This window comes from Lepidochelys olivacea, assembly GCF_965140295.1.
Source record: "Lepidochelys olivacea isolate rLepOli2 genome assembly, chromosome: 11".
Classification (NCBI taxonomy): domain Eukaryota; kingdom Metazoa; phylum Chordata; order Testudines; family Cheloniidae; genus Lepidochelys; species Lepidochelys olivacea.
In genome coordinates this window covers 38,206,819-38,231,462 of record NC_140421.1, presented here as the reverse complement: position 1 = coordinate 38,231,462, position 24,644 = coordinate 38,206,819, and the positions used below count along the sequence as shown (strand labels likewise).

General features: G+C 44.1%; 1 protein-coding gene across 2 annotated transcripts in view; it reads left to right on the top strand.

The window, feature by feature from the left end:
* STK39 (serine/threonine kinase 39) overlaps window positions 1-24,644 on the top strand; it is a 197,660-nt gene that overhangs the window by 77,307 nt on the left and 95,709 nt on the right. The gene's annotated exons all lie outside the window — the stretch shown is intronic.

Sequence of the window (24,644 nt, the reverse complement as noted above, 5' to 3'; positions counted from 1 at the left end):
CAAAAAATATTTACAAAGGATTACCTGGTTAGTGTGCATTTCCATGTAATTATTATAAGTCACAAAGACATCAGTAAAAGTTCTTCAGTTAGGAAGAAGCTGGCAACAAGGCACTTCCAGAGAGGAATGCTTGTTCTCTTCCCTGACCCAACAGACTTGTTGAGCCACATGCTGCAAGGCTTTGCTCTTCTCTTGGGCTTTCTGAGAGGTTGGCTTGAGTGGGAACTAAGGGCTAAGGTGGGAACTCTCTTCAGGAGTCTTGTGGCTATTGACCCAATATAACTTGCAAGAGCAAGGGGTTTTTCATCATAACTATTGTAGAAGCCTCTAGAGTTCAGAAAAGACCTTTTTCAGTGAACTCAAAAATATATAGTTTAAGTTACTCACTCTTAATTTTTTTTTTGTTCCCTAATAAACAAAGGGCAGGGCTGGGACATAGAGGTCTGATCAGGTCTAACTTTTAAAGCTGGACCCAAACGTGACTAGACTGACGTCATTCCTGAGCCTGAGAGTGTAGAATTGTTTCAGCTCTGACAATTGTAGGGTATTTGTGCTCAGGGAGCTATGGGCAAAGCACTGGAGTTACTGCCTGCAGGTGAAGGTGGGGTGTTCCATGACCAGAGGATCAGTGGGACTTTTGCCCTCATGGAAGTTCAGGACCTGCGGGAAGTGATGAGTTCAGCACCGCTCATTGGGAAAGCTGCCTTGTCTGCAGGGACCAGCAGGTCAGCAGTGGTTTGTTCAGACACCCCATCTCTGCGATAAGGCCAAGCAGCTGGAGCATCTGCTACCTAGCAGTGCAGGCCCAGGGGTTATTCCCCCTTCTGTTCATTCTTGTGAGGTGGGGAGAGGGGCACCCTCCCCTGAGCAGGCTCAACTTGCCAGCAGCACTAGGATGCTTCCACCCACCTGGGCAACAGCAGCACCATTACTGCCACAGCTCTCCTTAGAATTAATCCTTGTCCTGCTTCCGGGAGTTTGAATCCTGTTGCTCCACCAAAGTCATTCCTGCTTGGGGTACCGTACTTTCAGAGGGGGGGCAATGGAGTCCTGGTCAGACAGGCTGGGGAGCAAGGAGGACGTTGAGGTGAGGGGGAAGGGATGGAAAGCTGGGCAGCACCTGGGGAAAGGAGTGGGGGTCGGGAGGAGAAGGCAGGGTGAAGGGCTGAAAGGAGGAGCAGGAGAATAACTAACATAGGCTAAAAAGGAAATCTGATAGGGCTTTAGGAAGCTGGAAACACACAAGCGCACGCACCCCCCCCCCCCCCGAGAGTGTCCATTCCCATTGAGTTAACAAGACCCTACTAGAAATCATTGACAGGCAATAGGGATCTGAGGCAGGTTGGGTGGTGGTAATATTCTAGAGGAGGAGAAGCAGCTCTGGAAATAGAGTGATTGGGAAATAGTGGTTGGGAAGAAGTAGGCAGTGTTAGAGATGGAAAGAAGGAGCAGGAGGACCCAGAGGCAGATTGAGTAAATGGACTTCTTTATTGCGGTACTTGTTCGCCTCTTTTATCTCAGTTAATATGTAAATACCTAAATTTAATACAGCACCCCCAAAACCCTTGTTTGATCGTTTGAATGTCCACATACTGAATATTAATAGCTTTATACTAAATATAATTATACCTGCCCCTGTTTACTGTTTAGAGCATTAAGCATATTATACAGACCTTTTTATCTTGAAGATACATTTCTTTGCAGTTACTGTAGCCACAAGTTCCCTTAATCGGCAGTTCACAGGGGAGGGAGGAAGGGGCCATGGCCCCGAGGTCGTTTATGTATCTGGGGGGTGTAACACTTCTTCGCACAAGGGTATCCTTCAGACAACCATATTCCTCATGCAGCTGCAAAACTTATCGATCCTTAACCAGGGAAGGGAAAAGGATGGCAACTTTATCTATCAAGTGAAGAAATAGTGCTTGCCTATGCCGCACTCCCTATTACTGTGAAAGCGGTTACCCAGGTCTTTACATACCCCAACACGCAGGAGGAATGGAAGACTTGGAGGGAGCTCAGTGAGCACCACATCTCTTTGCCCATGTGGTGACTGCAACATGTGTTGGAAGGAGTTTTTGTAATTTAACTTTAAAAGGGGGGGAAAAACAGGATTTTTCACTTTATACCACAGTGGGAATCACTATAATCTTCTATCTCCGAAGACCCATTTCTAAACCTTTATAGCACGGGCCACATTTTATATAGTTTGTCTCCTGACCATGCAGACCAGCCTCCCCTCTCATTCACAGTCCAATAATATCTGAGTCAACTGCAGCAAATTCTCATTAGGAAAGCATTTAATGAAACTTTATCTCATAAAGTAACGTTTCATTTGGAGATGAGAAGCCAGCACAATGCTAGCTCTCCGTGGACGGCCATTAAGTACTCCCGAGACCATAGTTTGGGCACCTCTGCTCTTAGATTCAGGGTAAACCCCAACACTTCCCTTACCTCCTTAGAATTGCGAAGAAAACAGACAGTCCTGAGAGCTGTAAACGCCATCATGTACTAAAAATGCCAATAGAGTAAACATCTGCCAACTGCAACATAAACTGAAAAATGTTAAGTTTTCAGCTAGTGAAGACATTAAATTATTTAAGCTTTAATTCACTTACAGTTTTTAGTTGGCTGCTATTTTAAGATGCTATAAAATATAAATCTATTTCAATATTGAATTGATTGTTTAAAAATATTTTATAAATAGAACTTGAGCAACTAAACTTATGCAACATGTGAAATGTCAGTCAGAAATCACTTTTCGAAGAACCCATAGGCTAGAAAGGTGGGGAAGGCAAGTCGTGTCATCAGTACTTTAAAATATATTTTAATAGGGCATTTGGCATGAAATGCCTGTAATTGACATCCATGCCAATCCTGCTAGTACAGGTATAATAATGTAATTTCTGTTGCATCTAAGATATGTGTGATCAGTTTGCCTCGCTGCCCAGAACTCTGGCCTTATTCCACTTAGTTAACCTTTTTCTCTTACCTAATGTCCTCTTTTATTTTGCTGCTGCTGTGCTGCATCAGCACTGTTTGTGCCTATTCCTTTATTTTAAACCTGGTTCACATCAGCTTGGTATAATCCTAAAGACACCATCTTTAAACAGCAGCTTTAAATGAGTGGGGAAAATGTGCGAGGCTGTAAAAAGTGTAAACTTACAAAATTGGGATTTACAATAGATATCTACTCCCCAATCATATGCCCCCCCCTTTTTTTGTTTGTTTGTTAATTTACTAGTTCTAGGTTATAAGTTTTCTACAGAGTTAACTTTGCATTTTGAAATAATCTCCTCCCTCTTAGCATTTTCAGACAGAGTAATGGTAGCCGGACACTTTCTGAATTTGATCATGTGAGAGAAGTGTGACTTATCTTCCACCCTCCCATTCCCCCATAAAACCTAGTTTAATATACGTTAGTACTGATTTTCCTGGCAATAGCATAATACTAGGAAACTTCTTATTGGCACTCCAACTCAATATAAATACATTTATAACAATTCTGTGTATCTTGAAGTCGGGTTGCATTTTGTAATGTAGAATACGCATGCATCTTTAGAGGTCATAGTGGAAAATAAAGTGACATCATGCAGGTGTAATTGCACTAAGAGCCAGGGATTGGTGAAAACAGGAATCTTTAGGCATTGACCCTCTTCTTGAGGGTAGGAAACATTTTTCAAATAGTAACTGGAGGAAGGGTGAACATTAAGCTCAGAATTCGGATGGTCCTCTATTCCTCCCACCTCAGCCATCTCCCTTCCTCCGAAGGCCCCAGGAGTTTATCTTTTGAGATTTTTACAGTGGTTAAGAAGTTAGTAGAAAAGGGAGTTGGTCAGCCTTGTCCTGTTCAGAGCAGGCCTACCAAGTGCTCAGAGAAACCAGATGAAGAGTGGAACCATCCGTCCTGAGACATAAGAGCTGAGTAGGGAGTTGGATGAGGCTACAGTTATTAGGCAACTTTTCCAAAAGACTTCTTTATCTTTTTTGAAATCCTGGAGACTGCTGTGTCACGAGGCTTGAGGCTGGGGAAGACTGTTCAAGTGGAGAAATAGGCATAATAAGGAAATTCTTGTCTTAAGCAAGAATGTGGTTTCCATTATGACTTTAAAGTTTATTCTTTTTTTTTTTTGCCAGTCCTTTCCATGTGTTGTGTTTTTTTTTTTAAGATAAGTTCCACTGTATTTTTTCAGGCTTATTAGTATTGTACATTTTCCAAATATATAACTGTGCATCCAATTTATGAGCAGAAGTACACTTTAGAACTTGGGGCCTCATCCTGATCACACTGAAGTGAAGTCAATAGCAATACTTCAATGGGAGTAGGATTTTATCCTCAGTTTAAATAAAATACAACTCCAAGGAAAGTGTCTTGATTCCTTTGTGGCTAGACTGATTGTATTATGCTAAAAGGAAAAAAAATTACATTATAGGGTGCTATCAAATATAATACTGAAAGCAAACATTATTACTAACAAATTCTTCTAAAAGAGAAAAAAAACCAATCCAAACAACAAGAATATTAGCTTCTGATTGTGTCTGAATTAACAAGTGGATGGAAATTGAATGAGATCACCACAACACAAGCTTGAAGTTGATAAACTTTATCCTGACCCTGCAATTTCAGGAAGAGGATTGCTGTGAGCCATGCTGACCCTGGGACATGTATGAAATAAACTGCTGTCATAAGATATGTGGAAACCAAAACAGTGAGTTTCTGTTTTTTTCCCAATATGGCACTTACACTGTCAACGGAAGCCTTGGAACACTTGTGGGTGTTGAGCTTGAGTCCTCTCCAATCCTGAACTTGCAGAATCAAACCAATCTCATGAACAAATCCAAGAATTTTGAAACTACTCACCACCAGTGTTGGTGCCCGAAATGGTCCATATTCCACTGCAACTTAAAGTTTTTAAGTGACTTTATATCATACAGCAATTAAAATGGCAGCCATTGTATACTGTCCATCACGATTTAAAAGCACCTACATGTTTATCTTCATCATAAGAACCTACAGGTGATGGTTTTTCAAACTTCACTTCAGTGAAACAGTGATTGTCTCTTGCATGCCAGTGTTGACCTGATGGCTTGTTTAGATGTTTCTAGCAATAGCTCTGATGAGGGACTCCAGGGTTGTTTGAGTCTCTCTGTGATTGAAACAAAGTATTGATGGGCATGTAAACTGACACAAATGTACTCAAATCCTTAACTATTGTGGATTTTTTTTTTGTAACTTTATCATGAATCTCATGGTGGTTGGAGGCTGCTCTTTTAGAACCCCAGTTCCTGAAATTAAATAACTGCTTGAGAATAAAAACAAAACAAAAACCTTAAAGTTTCTAGCCCTTGTGGTTGCAGAGAAGCCCAGAATCATAAGCTGTGTGCACTCGAAAGTTTCAACGCTGAGAAGGCAAATAAGACCCCACTTATTTTTAAATCTTGCATTATTTTTAAACCAATCTCATGCTACCTTTGGGCCTGACTCATGACTTCAGAATGGTTAGCATTGGCTGTATCTTGGGTTAATCTGTTAAAGATCATGACAGTGAACACGTGTTCTAATATCAGAAATGTATTCTGATGGCACAAAGTGTTAAATGAATTTTGTGGTGGTGGAAAAGTTCTGGAATGAGAATTGTTGAAACAAGCCTTTTCTTCACAGAAGGGGTTGATTCTAAGCAGTGGTAGTGTAAGCTTCTTGTTACCTGTCTTAGCTCTGAGAGGGCTCCTAGCCTAAGGGGATAGCTAATTTTCCATGACTGTTCAGTCCCTGGCCTCTTGCCTGTGAAAGGTGCCAGTTGTGGTGGAGTTTCTAGGTGTGGGTACTTTCCTGCTAAAGAACTGGATTGAAACCACCAACTCCCCCTGTGTAGGCCACCAAGCACCAGTGTGAGGTGTTGACTGTCACTAACTGTGCTGGATTTGAGCCAGGGTGCTGGAGGGTGGACGGCTCTGTAGCCCCTTACTCCTCTCTGAAGGGACTGAGGGCTGTAGGACTCTAATCTAGAAGAGGCCAAACTGAACAGACGTTGCTCAGGATGCACGTACACAGTTGACATGGAGGATTATCTCAAATTTTGTAAGTTGTCTCCAACTACTGTTTTCCTAATATGCTGTAAAACATGGTGGAGGAGTAGGTCCTTGTGCTTGCTTAACTTGGTATGGGGACAGTCAAAGAACCCAAATTTATTCCAAAACGTAATCTGTAGGTGTGAACATTGGTCGGGAAACATGGGAAGTGGCCTGCGCGATGTTTCTTTGTTTTGTTTTTGTTAAACTGTCAAGAGGCGTGGGCAAAGTAGCTTAGCTCCAGAAGGGATTACAGTTGAATTTGAAGGATGAATCGGAAGCAGTGTTGCCCAGTGATGAGCTGCCAAAATCTTAACAACTGGTTCCCTCCTCACCCCACGAGGGGATCGTTGTCCCCCCCCGCCGTACCCCTCGGACTCCTGCCCCATCCACACCCCTCCCCTGTCCCCTGACTGCCCCCAGAACCGGGCAGGAAGGTCTCGTGGGCCACCGTAGTGGGTGCCCACCCCACTCCTAAGAGCCAGAGGGACCTGCCGGGGGGCAAGGTGGGGAGTCCCAGAGGTGCTTACCTGGGGCACCTCCCAGGAAGCATCCGGCAGGTCCCTCTGGCTCCTAGGGGCGGGGGAGAGTAGCTAATGGGGGAGCAGGGGGAGCGGCCACTCCCCCCACTGATCACATCAAAAGTGGTGCCTTAGGCGCCGACTCCATGGGTGCTCCAGTGCTGGAGCACCCAAGGGGAAAATTTGGTGTGTGCAGAGCACCCACCGGCAGCTCCCCGCGCTGTGCCCGGCCCCAGCTCACCTCTGCTCTGCCTCCTCCCCTGAATGCGCCGCTCCACTCTGCTTCTCCGCTCCCGCCCCCCAGGCTTCCCGCAAATCAGCTGTTCACGTGGGAAGCCGGGGCAGGCTGAGAAGCAGGCAGCAGTTTCGCACTCCGGCCCAGGGAGGCAGAGGTCAGCTGGGGCGGGGAGGCGCGGAGGGCCGTCTGCACCGCAGCAGGTAACCGGGGGGTGGGTGTTCGTGGGTGCTCCGGGGCTGGAACACCCACGGGGAAAATTTGGTGGGTGCCCACCGGCAGCTCTGCACCCGGCCCCAGCTCACCTCCGCTCTGCTTCTCCACCCCCCCCTCCCCGGCTTCCTGTGAATCAGCTGTTTGCACAGGAAGCCGGAGGGGGCTGAGAAGCAGGCGATGGCTTCACACTCAGGCTGAGGGCGGCGGAGGTGAGCTGAGGCGGACGCAGGGGAACCGCTCCTCGCCTCAGCTCACCTCCGCCGCCCTCAGCCTGAGTGTGAAGCCATCGCCTGCTTCTCAGCCCTCTCCGGCTTCCTGTGCAAACAGCTGATTCACGGGAAGCCGGGGGGGGTGGGGTGGAGAAGCAGAGCGGAGGTGAGCTGGGGCCGGGTGCAGAGCTGCCGGTGGGCACCCACCAAATTTTCCCCGTGGGTGTTCCAGCCCCGGAGCACCCACGAACACCCACCCCCCGGTTACCTGCTGCGGTGCAGACGGCCCTCCGCGCCTCCCCGCCCCAGCTGACCTCTGCCTCCCTGGGCCTGAGTGCGAAACTGCTGCCTGCTTCTCAGCCTGCCCCGGCTTCCCACGTGAACAGCTGATTTGCGGGAAGCCTGGGGGGCGGGGGCGGAGAAGCAGAGTGGAGCGGCGCATTCAGGGGAGGAGGCAGAGCAGAGGTGAGCTGGGGCCGGGGGTGGGTTGGGGCGGGGAGCTGCCGGTGGGTGCTCTGCACACACCAAATTTTCCCCTTGGGTGCTCCAGGGAGTCGGTGCCTAGGGTGCCACTTTTAGCCAGTTAAATTTAGAAACCCTTTTAGAACAGGTTGTCCCTCGCAGAACAACCGGTTCTAAAAGGGTTTCTAAATTTAACAACCGGTTCTAGCGAACCAGTGGGAACCGGCTCCAGCTCACCACTGGTGTTGCCTGCACTCACTATTTTATTGCAAGTCTCCGAGTGTATGTATATAATAATTGAAAGCTCCAGCTTCTGGAGTTAAGTAATAATGAGAGCAGAGATTTTTTTTTTTTTACATAAAAACAAGTGAAATAGGTTTCTAATGCTCATGGTTGTAGAGAAGCTTGGAAAGGTTCAGAAACCAAAAGCTCAGAAACCAAAAGAAGGCAAAAAATTTCATTATTTCTTTAAAAAAACAAACAAACAAAACTTGACTTCTTGAGACCTGACTCTTGCAGCTGGAGATGTGGTAGGAGCTACTGGGGGACTGCTAGAGAAGTGGAACTGGACAATATGGGAATAATCTAGCCAGAGGTAGAATTTATGGGAGAATGGATATAACTGAAAAATATTCCTTGCTCAATAATTGAAAAACCTAGTATGGGGCTGAACACTTGGGGGTTGATGGGAACAAGCCCTTAAAATAGGCATGGCTAGAAGAGCAGAAGATAAATTGGGACACGCTGGAATAGTGGGTATGTAAATATTGGGTGAGAGCTCTGTTCAAGGCTTGGGAAGAAAACAGCTGCTGGGCTGGGTGTATTCAAAATGTATATGCACAGATGCATATAGAATATGAAGTTCAATCAAAAAAGCAAATAAACAGCTCTGAGTTTTAAAAGGTTTGGATTTCTAACCATATAGTTTAATAGTCACATGTCCAGGAGAGGGCAGCAGTGCATTTGTATTACATTGATTTAAGTGCAAAATAAAAATGAAGTGTACTCTGCCTTCTACATTGACATGGTAATAATTATAGTTACAGAAAGCATTAAGTTAGAAAAGGCTTTGGTTCAGGGGTGTAAACACTATTGCACTCATTAGAATACAAGCTTCTTTTTGATAATTAATTCAGACACATTCAATATGGAAACGGTTTGGGTCTCCGTGTTTATTCTCAGGTACTGTGAAAATGTCTGATTTCAGCGTCCAAAATTGTACTAGAGCTTTCATTTGAATAAGCTTATAAAAATAAAAAAATATTGAAGAATGAACTTAGGCAAACCTTATCAAATCCGTGTAGAGATGCAGAACTCAAATTTGAGGACTCTTGTGATGTATGCAAGAGGGAGTAGAGACCTTTCATTTTGCTATTTTAGTTGCAAAGGGAGGAATTCGTGTGACACCTAACACAGCATTCTCAAACCTTTGAGCTTTAGTGTAACTTTTTATGTTAGTGGAAGTTATAGTTAAGGTTGCATTCAGCTATCATCCTAGCCCTTATTTTTTAGGGCATGATCCTAAATAACACATGATGGGGCATAGTGCTTGTGGTCAGTTGTAGTACTTACTGTAGTAAGCACTTTATCTTGTAGGGCCCTATTGAAGTCAGTGCAGGTTCTATCATTAACTTAATTGGTGCCCGGATTGTACTTGTATTGCTGCTAGGATCACGGCCTTAGAAAGCAATTGTGCAGTCGGGAAAACTATAAGTAAGGCAGCATTCAACTTCCATCATTATATATTTTCTAAGAAAGTGGTTGGTTGGTCACTTAGACATACTCTGAAGGGTAACACATGGCGAAGGGGATTTGAAAATTTTGAACATACATTTCCAATTACTTCTCAAACAAATAAAAATCTTTGCTAATGATTCACCATCACTCTGATTATCTATATGAGTAGCTAGGAAATGGATCTCTAGAGCTTCTAGGTCTAGGTCTGTACATCTTTGGCTGAACTACCTATTTCAGCAATTAGTTACCCCTTTAATCTGGTTTCTTTCCACTCCTGTCCTTAGCTGCTGGGCTGTAGTACAGTAACTTACTTTGAGATTCGGAAAAACAAGTGAATGGCTCTGTTCACATATATGAATTAGCCATTAGGGGGTGCCATGAGAATAGCTAATTTGAGATTCCTGTGTTCAGGCTGTCTCTTTTTTTTTTTTTTTTCTCTTCTCAGAGAAGCATTCAATCTTCACTACCCTAAGGACTTAAATTTCCAATTCCTCTTCCATACAGCTGCACATTTGTGCCTAAAAGATGAAATATTTCAATGAAACCATATGAATTGGAGAGATGTGGATGACTTACTGTTTTTAAAAATGACAATGGAATTTTATGTAGTGGAACTAACAATTGGAGAAATATTACTTGAAAAAATAAAATCAGCACACTTCAGGTAACGTGATAGTAACAGAAACCAAGATCAGATTTTTGATCTCTAAGCTTGTTTAGGTTGAGTATAAACACGTCTGGCTTAATTCTGCTTTCCAAAATGAAGCATGTGTTACAAATATTGTGGGAAACATTCCGTTCTTGTTACACACAAGCTATGCCAGGTGAAGCAACATGGAGCCTCTAGTCTTAACTTTGATTGCTCAAAGAAGCATTATTATTGAGAAGAGGAGTTGGGGACCAAGTAAGAGGGTGGATTGGGCAAAGACCTTAGAAAGGAAAAGGAGGGAAAGCTGGACAGCCATTTGAAGAGAAAACAAAGGGGACCAATGGCAATCTCTTGTTAGTACTATTACCTACAAAGGTTCCTTAGTCTTACCATTAATATCATGATTCAACATTTCCTTGTTTGCTAGGGGAAAACAAGAACCTCTTCTGCAGTACTTTAGTGTTTGTAAAGCTATTGGCTGTGAAGTGCTTTGTTGTGGTGCAGATGAGCAGAAAGGCGCATGGTTGCAAAACATAAATTCTTCATTAGTGGTAATCTGGTCATCACTACTTCTGCGAGTAGTGAAACCTGCGATCCTACCTTTTTTGCAGCACAGTAGAGGTGAGTGCTTTGTTAGGGTTAACCCCAAAGGGGGGGACACTGGGCTGTCTGTCTGTTGATAATAGGTGTCAGCAGAGAGTGCCACTGACTATGACTCAGTCTTTGTTTCTGCTTGCAGCTAACTATGCTCGGTGCCATTTCAGAATTCCCAGGCCTTCCCTGTTTAGTGAAGTTTACAGCACTGACTCTAAGTGCCCTGTAGCACATCACAGCAAGTAGTTACAATTTTAAAATTTGAAGGTAGGGCTTAGGACATTAAACGTTGGGTTGCTTCAGTTACTTGCGAAAGCTCCCTCATTTGGAAAGCCTCTTCTACTGTGAAAGGAGACGTAGGGTTGTGTGAATCTCTTGGAAGCTTGAAGTCTTGCAAATGATTTGTGGAGACTGATGAAAGAAGTTTGTTCATGAAGTTACAAACTAGTTAAACTGGGTTTTGGTTTTTTTATTTTTTTTTGTTTCCTAGGGCAAGGTGAACAGTGTTTTTTTTTTTTTTAAAGATCCCTCTTCCTCCTTATCAAAAAGATAGACTGGCATAGATGATATTGGGGGAGGAGGGCAGGATATCCTATGTCAGGTTTTCACTTTTCTGAAGACAAACTACCCCCACATGTCCTGTTCTTAGGGCAGGTCTACACTACAAAATGACTTTTTGGTACAACTGTGTCGCCCATGGATGTGAAAAATCCACACACTTGAGCAACACAGTGATACCCACCTAAGCACGTTTTAAGTGTAGACCTGTCCTTATTCTCTTTGACTTAGTTCTAGTTTTCCTGGGTATTTTTTCTCCCCTTACAGACCCTCTCTACTCTCTTGCTCCACTTTGTTTATTACAGTGTCCCCCGTGTGGAGTATGAAAATGTAATGTCCATGTTTGAGTGGCTGCTAAAGATCTTCCACCTTCAATCATTTTAATTAAATGTAAACACTGTGTTGCCTTGCTCCTGCTGCAAGAGTCATGATCCTTCTCATGTTCACGTTGCTGCCACCCTTCATTTATGGTGCTAGTGTTCCATCTTTCCTGGGGAACTCATGTGAAATGTTTTTGCTTAGCAGCATAGTATATTACCATGCTGACCTACTCCTGTGACTGCTGGAAACTGAACTGGGAGTAGGGTGAAAGAGCTGTTGAGGGTAAGATATGCTGTCAGTTAAGGAGTAAAGGAAGTAAGAAGATAGGAGACGTGAGCACGCTGGAGAGCTGGAAAGAGGAGCAAGTAGATGGTTGTAAAGGTGACTGAGTCAGTATGAAAAATTAAGAGTTCACCTCTTCTTTCTATTTTTTTGGGGGGGGGTCCCTTTCTCTCCTGGTTCCAGCCTGTCCATGTCTTCCTTTGTTCCTGCCAGTCCATTCACTCTCCATCTTACACTGCAAGAACTCAGAAATACAACTTGTTAAGCAAGTGTATACCCTCAATATCCCTTTAAATTCTAGTTTTTCTCCTAATTGCCTTAATTAAATCCAGAGTAATATAAATATTTTATAAACATCTTTGTGGCTATTAACATTTAAATTAAGATTTAACAATGAAAATTTGATTTGAGAGATTGTATAATCAGGAACATACATTTTAATCCCCAAGCAGGTGTTAGTAGCTTAAATTAATAATATTGTAGGTCCAGAAACAAAGGGTGGTGTTGGTTTTTTTTTAAAATTATTTTTAAGCACGTCTGAGTAAAAGAAAGATCTTCGACTATTCTTTTTAAAATTAAGTTCAAAATAAGAACGAAGGCCTCTCCTAACATTGTCGTGCGTTACAGTGCCATTGGTAGTTACCGTGATGTGATCTTTCAGTGTGGGTGTACAAATCTGACACTTAACTGTATTCTCAGACCTGACACTCAGACTTAGATAGAACAGGATAGGCATTGACTCAGTCCATGGGAGATACAGCTTTCTCAGCAGCTTGCCTGCTCATCTGGAACTCTCTCCTGGAAGAGATCATGATGATCATGCATCTCACTGCCTTCAGAGCAAACACAAAGACTAATTCTTTGATTTAGACTATCCAGAAAGGAAAATAACCCCACCACTAAACAAATTTAAGTCCCTGAATACTGGAGGAAGAAAGGGATGTAATTTTTGTGCATGCTCAATAATTTCCCTAGACACACAGATCTTCATGGAGCAGGATAGGCTCCCCCAGGCATGTGAGCCGCACCCTGAGAGAGGACCAAAAACTCTGAGGTCGCGCCTCTGGAACTTTCCTGTCTGTTCTTCCCTCAAGAAAGACCGGGTTTGACAAGCAGGATGTGGCCACCAATAAAAGAGGCACCAGCCATCTTTGCCCCTGGAGTCTGCTGTCAGACACTGGAGAGCCCCAGATAGGGTTCTGCAGCACTTAGGGAAAGATGAGTAAGTTGAATGCTGAGTGTGTGAGCATTAACTCATCAAATTCCTTAGGGTTGAGGATGTAGAGTGCTGCCTGTGTGGCCAGCCCTGCCCAGTGCAGGATTCAGGAAGTCTTCCATGAAGGTGAGGTAAGGAGAGAGTGATGCAGCAGAGGCAGCTCTCCACTGAATCACCGTACCCCCTGTGTGATATGGCCCTGTGTGATGCTGGTTTATGTCATAAACCTCCTACCTCAAAATGAAAATCCTATTTCGTGCTGGGTGGTGCTTGGTTCTAACACAGTATTTTTCATTTACGCCCAGAGGTAGTGCTTGCTTTCCATCTCAGTTCTGGTTTATTACTAATAAAGTGCATGGACCTCCGTGCTCCCTGCTTCTGCCTGCACAGAAATGTTGGCTGGATCTCTGCTTTAAAAAAGGGACGGGGGTGGAGAGCGGACAAGCTATGAGGCATTAAAAGGAAAAGAGAGAGGTGTTTTTCTATATGGCCATATTTGTGATTTGCAGCTAATTGTCCTGAGCTATGCCACAGTGAACCAGGGGACTAATTTAGTACTCCCGGGGGTGGGAAATACCAAGTAATTTAAATACCCTAGCATAATTCCTAGAAGATAGAAACTAAGATCTCCCTCCCTCCCTCCCTCCCTCTCTCCTTTCCTTTTCTTTTTTGTTATCCTAGCACTATACTTTAGTCAGAGATGTATATGTGTTACTCCTAAAGGGCAAATGTGTGCCCCTTACTGATGGGAGTCCATGTTTTCATGCCCTTATTTGTGTTGTAATATATCATTAGCAATGGACTAACTCAGAAGACAAAACTTTGCCCCCAGAGCATGTCTCCCATTAGTATTGGAGAGTGCTGTCTGAGGGCCTGGACATTGTTTTAAGCAGTGGTTGACTTGAAATGGAATTGTCCAACTATGGTGTTTGACTGATTCCAGTGAGAAGAACATAAACTTGTATTAGCAGGTATTAAATACTTGCATGTCTTCATTTTTCCTGAATATCTTACTGAAATGCTCATGTTTGTATATTAACCTTTTAAAACTAATGGCAAAGATCAAAAGTCATGGAACAAACTGGGATATGTGTATCTGAAGAAGTTGCTCTGCTTCTCAGAGATGGCATGTAGTATAGAAGCTATGTCCTGTGTAAATGGCCAGAGCCCAAGTTAGAAATGTTTTTATGATGTCCTAATTCTTGCATAAATATTTCTGTAAAATAGTTAACATAACAAATAATGGGTATATTATATCCGATTCCAAAGATGAGCTCTTTCGAGATTTTGGGTAAAGATAAATCTCTCAAATTGACCAAATTAGTCCAGAATTGATAATTTCTAAATGAATAAGACTCTGGAATTCTTGGCCAGATTATCACATATTCAAGCTGTCCTGAATATAAACAGCTATGTAAATTCCCACCTAAAATATGTAGAGAACAGCTAATCTCTAGGATTGTGTATTTTACATATGAATATCTTAATGAAGAGAGGCAGAATAAAGACCATTTTACAATTAAACAGACAAAGGAGGAAAGCCTTATTGCAGGAATGACCTTGACAGAGTAGTCTCCTGGTGGTCATTCTATAAATTTCAAACGTCATAAATATTGAAATATTCAAATTCCTTTTGTGTCCCATTGGTCACCAACTAATTTCAGAAAATCACCTCACACAGGGTTTGGCCTATTGGCGATCAATTACCATAGCATGCATTTTAAATCTTAATTAAATTTGCATAGTTGTATAATCTTTCTGAGAGCAGCTAGGATCTCTGCCACTTCATGAATAAATTAGTGCATCAAAGAGCTGGTGGTCCCTTTTTGTAATGCCAGGTTTTATGTACACACCTCTTCAAACCAAACTTACCTTTGAAATTTGGCATACACGCACAAACGTCACTCTGCCAAGACTCTTCATTGCTGTGCCAATTAGGTGATGCTGCATGATGGAATCTATTTGAACGTGCCAGCAATGAGACCATGAATGTGCCATTTACCTCAAGTTTCATTCACCCCTTTCTGAACTGCGAATTACCTTCAGTGAGCTACCAGGTCACAGGGATGCTACAGAAACCCTGCCTTATGTCAATGAACTGTACACCAAATTTTCTATTAGATGTAGGCTTCTATTCTCAGCTTTATGACGGCCTCTCATTACATTGCTGGGGCGTTACTGTAACTGAGATTGTGCCCACAATTGTGAAGATAGAACTACTTCCATACCAAGGTGAATACACTCCTCATGGAAAGAGGAAACGTTCATTGTAGTGATGATGCTCTGGCAAGACCCTGATACAAAAACCATGAATACAAAAATTGAGTAGGAGAGTCATGCAATGATCCTTGTGCAACAGGCTTTTCAGAGATTAACCCCCATGTGAGCACTTAAGTGGAGTGATTTTTTTTCCCTTTAATTTCTTGTCGGTCTTGCTGGGCAGCAGCACTTTCTTTTCAGTACTATTTATTGGTGTATAATATCTTTCTGACCGAGAATCCGAACGCACTTTCTATAGATACTAAATGAAGAAGTTAAAGACACACGTTCATAGAAAATCTCCTCTTTCTAAAATGAATTTAATAATGGTGAAAAATTCTTCACTGGAAAGTGAAATTCACCACCACTGAAGAAGCAGGAGAGGTGGTTTTCAGCATAAGCTTTCCTTTGTAGTAACCCATTCATGAGCCATGGTGTTCTGGAGAGATCGCTGTTGCGTCTGAGATGTAGGATAGACCAGATATAGTCCTGGACCAAGGGCATGTTTTGAATGGACTTTTGAACAATGAGGGATGAAACAGGAACATTTTATTACTTGTAAATTTACAACAAGATCTATACAAGCATGGAACAGTTTGTCAGAAAGGTGAAAATCTTGTTGCTAGAGACTCTTAAAACTGGATGGTGGAAAGCACTAGGAATTATACTGTGCGATAAGGAATAGTCCTGCAAACTGGCAGCAGCTCTGTTTGTCAGACACATAGATGAACATAATTTGTTGGGGAAGAGTCAACATGGTTTTTGTAAAGGGAAATCATGCCTCACCAATGTACTACAATTCTTTGAGGGGGTCAACAAGCATGTGGACAAGGGGGATCCAGTGGATATAGTGTGCTTAGATTTTCAGAAAGCCTTTGACAAGGTCCATCAGCAAAGGCTCTTAAGCAAAGTAAGCTGTCTTGGGATAAGAGGGAAGGTCCTTTCATGGATTGGTAACTGGTGAAAAGATAGGAAACAAAGGGTAGGAATAAATGGTTCATTTTCACAATGGAGAGAGGTAAATAGTGGTACCCCCCCAGGGGTCTGAACTGGGCCTAGTCCTATTCAATATATTCATAAATGATCTGGAAAAAGAGGTAAACAGTGAGGTGGTAAAATTCGCAGATGATACAAAACTATTCAAGATAATTAAGTCCCAGGCAGACTGCGAAGAACTACAAAAGGATCTCTCAAAACTGGGAGACTGGGTAACAAAATGGCAGATGAAATTCAATGTTGATAAATGCAAAGTAATGCACATTCGGAAAACATAATCCCAACTGTACGTATAAAATGATGGGGTCTAAATTAGCTGTTACCACTCAAGAAAGAGATCTTGAATCATTGTGGATAGTTCTCTGAAAACATCCACTCAATGTGCAGCGGCAGTCAAAAAACTAAACTACGTTGGGAATCATTAAGTAAGGGATAGATAATAAGACAGAAAATATCGTATTGCCTCCCTGTAAATCCATGGTTCGCCCACATCTTGAATATTGCATACAGATGTGGTCGTCCCATCTCAAAAAAGATGTGTTGAAATTGGAAAAGGGTTCAGAAAAGGGTAACAAAAATGATCAGGGGTATGGAACAGCTGCCATAGGAGGAGAGATAATAAGAGTGGGACTTTTCAGCTTGGAAAAGAGATGACTAAGGGGGGATATAATAGAGGTCTATACAATCATGACTGGTGTGGAGAAAGTAAATAAGTGTTATTTACTCCTTCTCATAACACAAGAACTAGGGGGTCACCAAATGAAACTAATAGGTAGGAGGTTTAAAACAGACAAAAGGAAGTATTTTTTCACACAACACACAATCAGTCTGTGGAACTCTTTGCCAGAGGATGTTGTGAAGGCCAAGACTAAAATAGGGTTCAAAAGAGAACTAGATAAATTCATGGAGGATAGGTCCATCAATGGCTATTAGCCAGGATGGGCCGGGATGGTGTCCCTAGCCTCTGTTTGCCAGAAGGTGGGAATGGGCAACAGGGGATGGAACACTTGATGATTACCTGTTCTGTTCATTCCCTCAGGGGCACCGGGCATTGGCCAGTCGCAAGACTGCATACTAGGCTAGATGGACCTGTGGTTTGACCCAATATGGCCGTTGTTATATTTATCTAAATAGATGTGATATAAGCATGGTATAAATGCAAATATCTCTGATCTCCTACTTCAACATGCCCAAAGAATTCTTGCTCTTTCTGTGGCAGTGGTTCTTCCGGTTGATCACATAGTATCATCGTCTTAAGAATCACTCCCACAATAATGACCTTCCGATGGTCTCTGCACTTGATTGTCAGAATTGCTTATGAAATGTAGGTGCAGAAGTGGCATCAGTGTAGAAAATTTGCACAAACAGCCTTATGTATAAAGCCTCATTGCTTTTCTGAGTTCATTTCTTACCTACACCCACCACTGTTGTAATATTACAGAGTTCTACTCTGTTTGTTTTCACTTCATAAGTGTGCTAGTCAGTTTGTAAGGGCAGGCCCTAAAGAACAGAGCACTCCATGCCTTTCCTGGAGGTTTGGGGTGAACTTATCTGAGGGTATGTTAACACTGCAAAAAACAAAAAAACCTGCAGCAGCAGGCTCTCAGAGCCGGTGTTAACTGACTTGGGCTTGTGCTTGGGGGATTAAAAATAGCCATGTGGATGTTTGGGCTTGGGCTCTGAAACCCAACAAAGATTGTGTGTTTCAGAGTCCGGGCTCCAGTCTGAGCCCAATATCTTCCTATTTTTAGGCCCATAGTGCAAGCCCTGTGAGCCTGGATCAGTTGGCCCAGGCTTTGAGACTCATTGCTGCAGGTCTTTTTTGCAGTGTAGACATACCCTAAGTGTCTCAAGGCAGAGAGGCCTTAAAGGTCATTCTCATCAGCCTCCAGGGCAGGTCTGGACTCTTTATAGAATGGGCTGCAGTGAGTGGCAAAGAGGAGCTATTAAATTATTAAGATGTCACTCCTGCTCTCTGGAATCTTGAATATTTTGAATAATATAGTGGTAGATGCAGTTGGGAAGAGCATCAATAGGAGTGTGTTTGTTTGTAAGGCATTTTATGTATCTTGTTAGGCTGTGCAGGAGCAACACAGCTGGTTGATTGATAGCATGCAGTGCTTCCATAATGATCTAAGAACAGATAGTCCTTCTGTAGATTGATGCCGGTCACAGAACAGTGTTGGCTGTCCTCCAGTTAAAAAGGAATAGGGAACAGTGCTGGGTGTTCCAGGCAGATCTGGCAGGAGTTATTAATTGGGTCTTCCTCTATACCTGCCCCTTCCCAAGAATACGGGGGCATTAACTGGAGCTGAGATATAAATTTCCTATATATCAAGAGCATACAAGATTACTTTAGGTCTCTGGGATGTTTAATTATCATCACCATCTGTTTCACTTGCGCAAAAATCTCACTGAAAAATACTTGGTGTCTCCTTTTTAATTCTGTCCCCATAATACGAGAACAAATGGTCACTTGAGGAAATTTACAACGAACAAAGGATAGGCATATATCTCAGAAGGCCTGATTCTGCAAAGTTACTCTTGTGAATAATCTTGACTCTCCCACGTCCATTGAAGTAAGTGAGATAACTTCAGAACCTAGGGACTGTGACAATAAGAGTTGTACAAATACCCGAGACACATGGGTGACCTAGGAGCATTGAGATTGGGCCCATAGTGCCTAGTTAGCCTGTAGAATTTGTGGTTGGAGATCAAGGTTAAGAACTCTATTTGCATCTTAACAAGGGCTGAATAATTTTGTGACCAATTATATTTATATCTGTTCACTTTACATCAAAGAATGTTTAGTGCTTTCGCACATAAGCGTACTGCTGCAGGGGCCAGGAAGGAGTCCCCTATGTCCTGTACAGAGTTACACAACTGTTTGGTGTACTTCAGGGAACTTCCACTGTCCCTGAAACTCTAGGTATGAATCACAGCTGCAGATGGGATACCAGACCTACTGAACCACTGATGCTTTGGGATTCCACCCAGACCAGTAAGGGGTTGTCACCACCTGCCCTGCCACTTTGTGTGCCTTAAATGCTGTGCTGCTGTGGCTCACAGCCTGCACACCAACAGCCGGCATACAAGCAGAAGGGTATCCGGAGTTGCCAGACAGGTGGTGACACAACCACTTACTGGTCTGGGTTGAACCCCAAGCATCACATTGGCTTAGTTAAACAGGATTTACAGGCAGCTTGCTCTTTTAACTAAGGCTTACACATTGAGCATTGGTAAAATAGCTTGTGATTCTCAAGTGAGACGTCTGGGAACAGTTAAAGGTTATACTTTTATTATTTTCCATTTATTTTGGGAAGGAAATAGAGCAAAGGGAAGTGTAAAGATGAGTAAGAAGCAGAAAAGGCAGGAGGAGCAAAGAAACATGCACTGAGCTCATCAAGAAGCAATTAGAAGAGCTGAGTGTATGGGGGTCTGTCAGCAGCCACTCAGAAGAAATCTGAGCATAGTGGTCATGCTGCACTTGTATGCCATGGGTCCCTTCCCCCTCTGAGCCCTATTTGGGGCGTCCCTTTTTCTCCAGCAGGGTATGCCGGAAACCAAGCAGATGGCTTCCCTAGATCCCTCAGCAATGGAGAAAGGTCCCGAGCTGTGGAGGCTGGAGTGGAAAAGGCTGCTAGGGAAGGCGAGATGGGAAGAGCTGCAGGCCAGGTGTCAGAGCATGGTGATAGTGCTGGAGCAACCTGATGCAGCCAGCTCGAACAGAAGAGGGTTAAGTCATACCCATGGGACCCAGGAGGAAGTACATAATGGTGCCACCTGATCAGAGGCTAGCAGACAAACAGATGTGGGTGTGATCGACCCCATTGTTCTGCCTGTAGCATGAGTCATTATGGACACTAAAGGTTATTCTGGTTTCTGAATGTGGAAATGTGGGAAATGTCTTTTCTTGGTGTGTTTTCTGTAATCATGTAACAAGGTTGAGCCCGAGGGCTCACGTACAAGATTGCAATAGCCAGACTCCGTGGTCGAGGAGGTAAACCCTCACTGGGGAAACTGAGTCAGTTGAGTGGGGCTGTGGCCAGGGTTTGCTAGGAGCAGTGAGACCCTAGCACAGCTAGCAAAGCAGAGGGGGAAATGTAGGGAAACTGAGCCACAGCTGGAAGGTACTGTGGTCCAAAAAATTGTGTATGGAGAGAGGCTGGCACAGCTATGGATAGCTATGGGCCAGAACTCCACTGGGAGCAGGGCAGACGCAGGGTGGTAAGAGATCTGGTTTCTCAGGTCTAGGGTTCTGGCACTTCGGTTATTGGCTTGGGTGACCCAGATGGGTACTGTGTCAATGTGGGGGGCGGGAAGTGTGACTGTTGCGGTTTAAATACAAGACAGAACAAGGCTTTAAGCAAGCAAGCAGGCTGGTCTGCCGACGGGCTCGTTTCCTGTCAGCTTTCCACCCTCTCTTTTATTCTTTCTCTCCCCCCACGCATTACATACTCCAACAGATAAAAGGAATACACTGGCTTTGTTTAATATTCTTATTTTAACAATATCTATCTACCGCATTCCTTGCTCTCGGGCCTTGAGCCCAGTCCTGGGAGGCTTGCCACGGTTCATGTCATCTGGGAGAGATTCCAAGGTTCGTGCCTTTGAGAGGAGCCGTGTGTGCACTGCTCCTACACAACACTCTGGGTGTGCCTTGAATGTTGCCAAGTGCATGAACCCTGCATGAATGCTACATCCCCTCCTTTTTTGTTTATTTGTGCTCGGCCATCTCATGGTAGCCATCAATTTGCTTTTGCAAGCCAATTAACTCCCGGACAGACAAGGTCATAACTCGTGGAGCCTGCCAGGGCGGGTCTCGACAAAGCCTTAACAAAAAGGAAATACATTGCACACAGCAACAGCAAAAAATAAGCCCAAGAAGGTAAAGTGTAATTGGCCGGGCCCCAATTAGCCATGCTAGAGTACTGGGAAGAGAGGTTCGCGTAAGCAGCGAGCATCGTCTCATTCCCTGTTTCCTCAGGGTGATGACATACTGGAATAAGGCACGTACCTAACAATTCTTCAGCTGCTACAAAATCAGATAAACAAAAGTGGGTAACATTTGCTATTGAAGCCAATTTTTCCCATAGGTTATATGTCATTCGGGCCCATAACGGAGGAGGCGCTCCCAAGTCAACCCCTACAGGAAATAGCAGGCACATAAGGCACACAATCAATACAGAATTAGCAGTGATTTGGGCGAGAATGGCCACAGACAGAGTCTCAGGAGTCTCTGGCTGTTGGTTTGCTTCCAGTCTTTGTTGAGCTGCGGTGACCAATGCTTTCACTGCTCCCCATGTCACGGGCTGGCTTGGGACGCTACGTCACCTCCGTCTCTGTCCCGCTATTGTCGACCCGGGAGGCACCGCGTTCTCCTCCAAGGTCAGCTGAAACTCCGGTATGGGGTTCAACAGCCCCTGGTGCCACGCCATGCTGTTTCAGTGCCGGTCGCACGCAACGGGCCGGAACCCACAATGGTCCTGCAGGGAGAGAGACAGCAGCATATCCCCGACACCAAGTAATTAAAGGTACTGGGCCCAACCATTGCGGATCGGGCAGCTGACGGTAATAGACACGCGGTCTTTCCAGTACCTCGGACTTATGAAAATGCCAATCCGCGGGGGTCTGCTGATCTGTATTCAGTGTTAAATTATTTAAAGTAAACAAAAGGATATGCAATTGTTGCTGAATGTCTCCTAAGGTTCAGAGACGCAGCTCCCCTTGTTTTAATTGTTTATCAAGCAAGGTTTTTAGCGTGCGATTTGCACGTTCAACAGTAGCTTGGCCTGTGGAATTATAAGGGATCCCGTGTTTGAGACGGACGTCCCATTGGGCACAAAAGGTGGAGAGGGCTGTGGAGCAATAGGCTGGGGCATTATCCGTTTTTATCTGGCTCGGGCGACCCATAACAGCAAAACAGTCTAGCAAGTGGTGAATAACTTTGGGAGTGGCTTCCCCATGCTGTGGGGTCGCCCAGAGGAATCCTGAATAGGTATCAATGGAAACATGTAAAAACGAATAGGGGCAGAATTGTGGCACGTGAGTGACATCCATTTGCCACAGTTGATTCGCTGTGGTACCTCTAGGGTTAACAGCATAAGAAAAGGTAGGGGCAGCAGTGGCACAGTGGAGGCAGAAACTAACAATAGAACGTGCATGATCAGCAGGAATGTGAAACTGTTGGGCCAAAACAGAGGCAGACTGATGAAAAAAGGAATGGCTTTCGATGGGGTCAGAAAAGAGAGAATTTACCTGACCACGTAACGCGCGATCAGTGCACGCATTGCCTTCAGTGAGTAGCCCAGGCAGAGGGGTATGACTGCAAATATGAGTAACAAAATAAGGAAAATTACGAGTGGTGATGAGATACTGTAAGGACAAAAACAGGTGAAGAAGGTCCGCATCGACCTGAGGGGTAATGAGGGCAAGGGGTAAATGATCAATTACCTGATAAACATAATGTGTGTCCACAATCAAATTAAAGGGACAATCAGCAAAAAGTTGAAAGGCCAAAATAACAGCAGCCAGTTCTGAGCGCTGCGCAGAATGCTGAGGCAGCATAAAACGAGAATGCCAACAAGGGGGGTCACCTAATTGATAGGTGACAACACCGCAATGTGGAGAGCCATCAGTAAAAAGAGTGATAGCTGAAACAATAGGTCAAGAGCGGCTAAGACGATGTACGATTAGTGGCACCTTTTGTGTGATCACCAACCGAGGATCTTTTGGGGGATTATAAGAAATCTCTCCCACATAATCACAAAGAGCAACCTGCCAGACCAAGGAGGTGTGGTGCAAGGAATCAAATTCACTACGTGATAAGGGGAAAACAATGACAATTAAATCAGTGCCCGTGAGTTGCACTGCACGGTGGCGGGCTTTACGAACAAGGTCGGACAGGGCGTCTAAATAAGGATAAATGTTCCGGGGAGGAGTGGAAGACAAATATATCCACTCTATAATAGAGACGGCTGTGTCTGTACGAGGTACAAACAGAGCCGCAGTAGGCATATGAGGGGTGGCAAGGAGAACTAACCGCAGGGGATGAACCTCAGTGAGTCTTTCCACAAACTGCTGACTCAACACTGCATTGATCTGTTGAATGCAGGCAATGTGCTCCTCAGTGATGGCAATAACTGCGCCCGGTGCCCAAGCTCCACGTAGGAGCTTGAACAACGGCTGCAGCATCGATGTGGGGAGACAGAAGTAGGGTCGAATCCAATTTAAATGACCCAAAATTTGTTGTAATTTAACGAGGGTTAGGGGTTGGGGTAGAACCACTTCCGGGCGAACAGGGGCAGCATAGGTTTGTAAAACCTTATGCCTGAGATATTGGTAGGGATAAGAGCGTTGGATTTTTTCTGGTGCCACTAACAGGCCATTTTGGCCGAGAATGTGGGACAAATATTCAAGCTGTTGTGCTGTAACCTGGGGACCACTAAGCAAAATATCATCCATATAACGGTAGACCTTTAGTGTGGGGTATCGGGCACGAAAAGGGGTGAGGGTCCGATCCACACAAAATTGACACAAGGTTGGACTATTTTGCATTCCCTGGGGCAAGACCTTCCACTGCTACCTTTGAGAGGGTTGCTGATTATTATATTCTGGCACCATAAACGCGAATTTTTCGCGATCTTGTGGGCAAAGGGGGATTGTGAAAAAACAATCTTTTAAATCTAACACACAAAGCTGATTGGTTTGAGGAATTAAATTCGGGTTTGGCAACCCAAACTGCAAGGGGCCCATGGGTTGGATGCGTTTATTTATTTCCCTTAAATCATGCACCAGATTTTTTCTTAATAACGGACACCGGGGTGTTCCAAGGACTAATGGAGCTCTCCAAGCGCTGTGCATGCAAATGTTGTTGTACAAGCGAATGAAGCGCTTTCAGCTTTTCTAGGGGGAGGGGCCACTGGTCAATCCATACGGGCTCTAAGAATTGCCATACCAGTGGTAATGCGGAGGGCAAGGTGGGTGAGGGAGGGTTTTGGGTCATTATATATTAATATCGAGGGTGGTGTCCAGCTTTACAAGTAAGTCACGGCCCCAAATATTGAGGTGGACAGGGAGCACAAAAGGGCGGATTGTAGCAAGGGCATGGCCTCCTGGTTTAGATACCGTGACCCAAGACAAACTTTGGCGCCCGGGTTTGCTACCCCCTGTCCCCTACAACTCTTTAGAAGGAACTGTTGGCCAACTGACTGGCCAGTCCTGATCACAAATCACCGTAACGTCAGCTCCAGTGTCCACCAGTCCTGTAAAAGGAAAATTATTTAAAAGAAGTGTTAACTGAGGTTTCGAGGGGGTGGAGCGA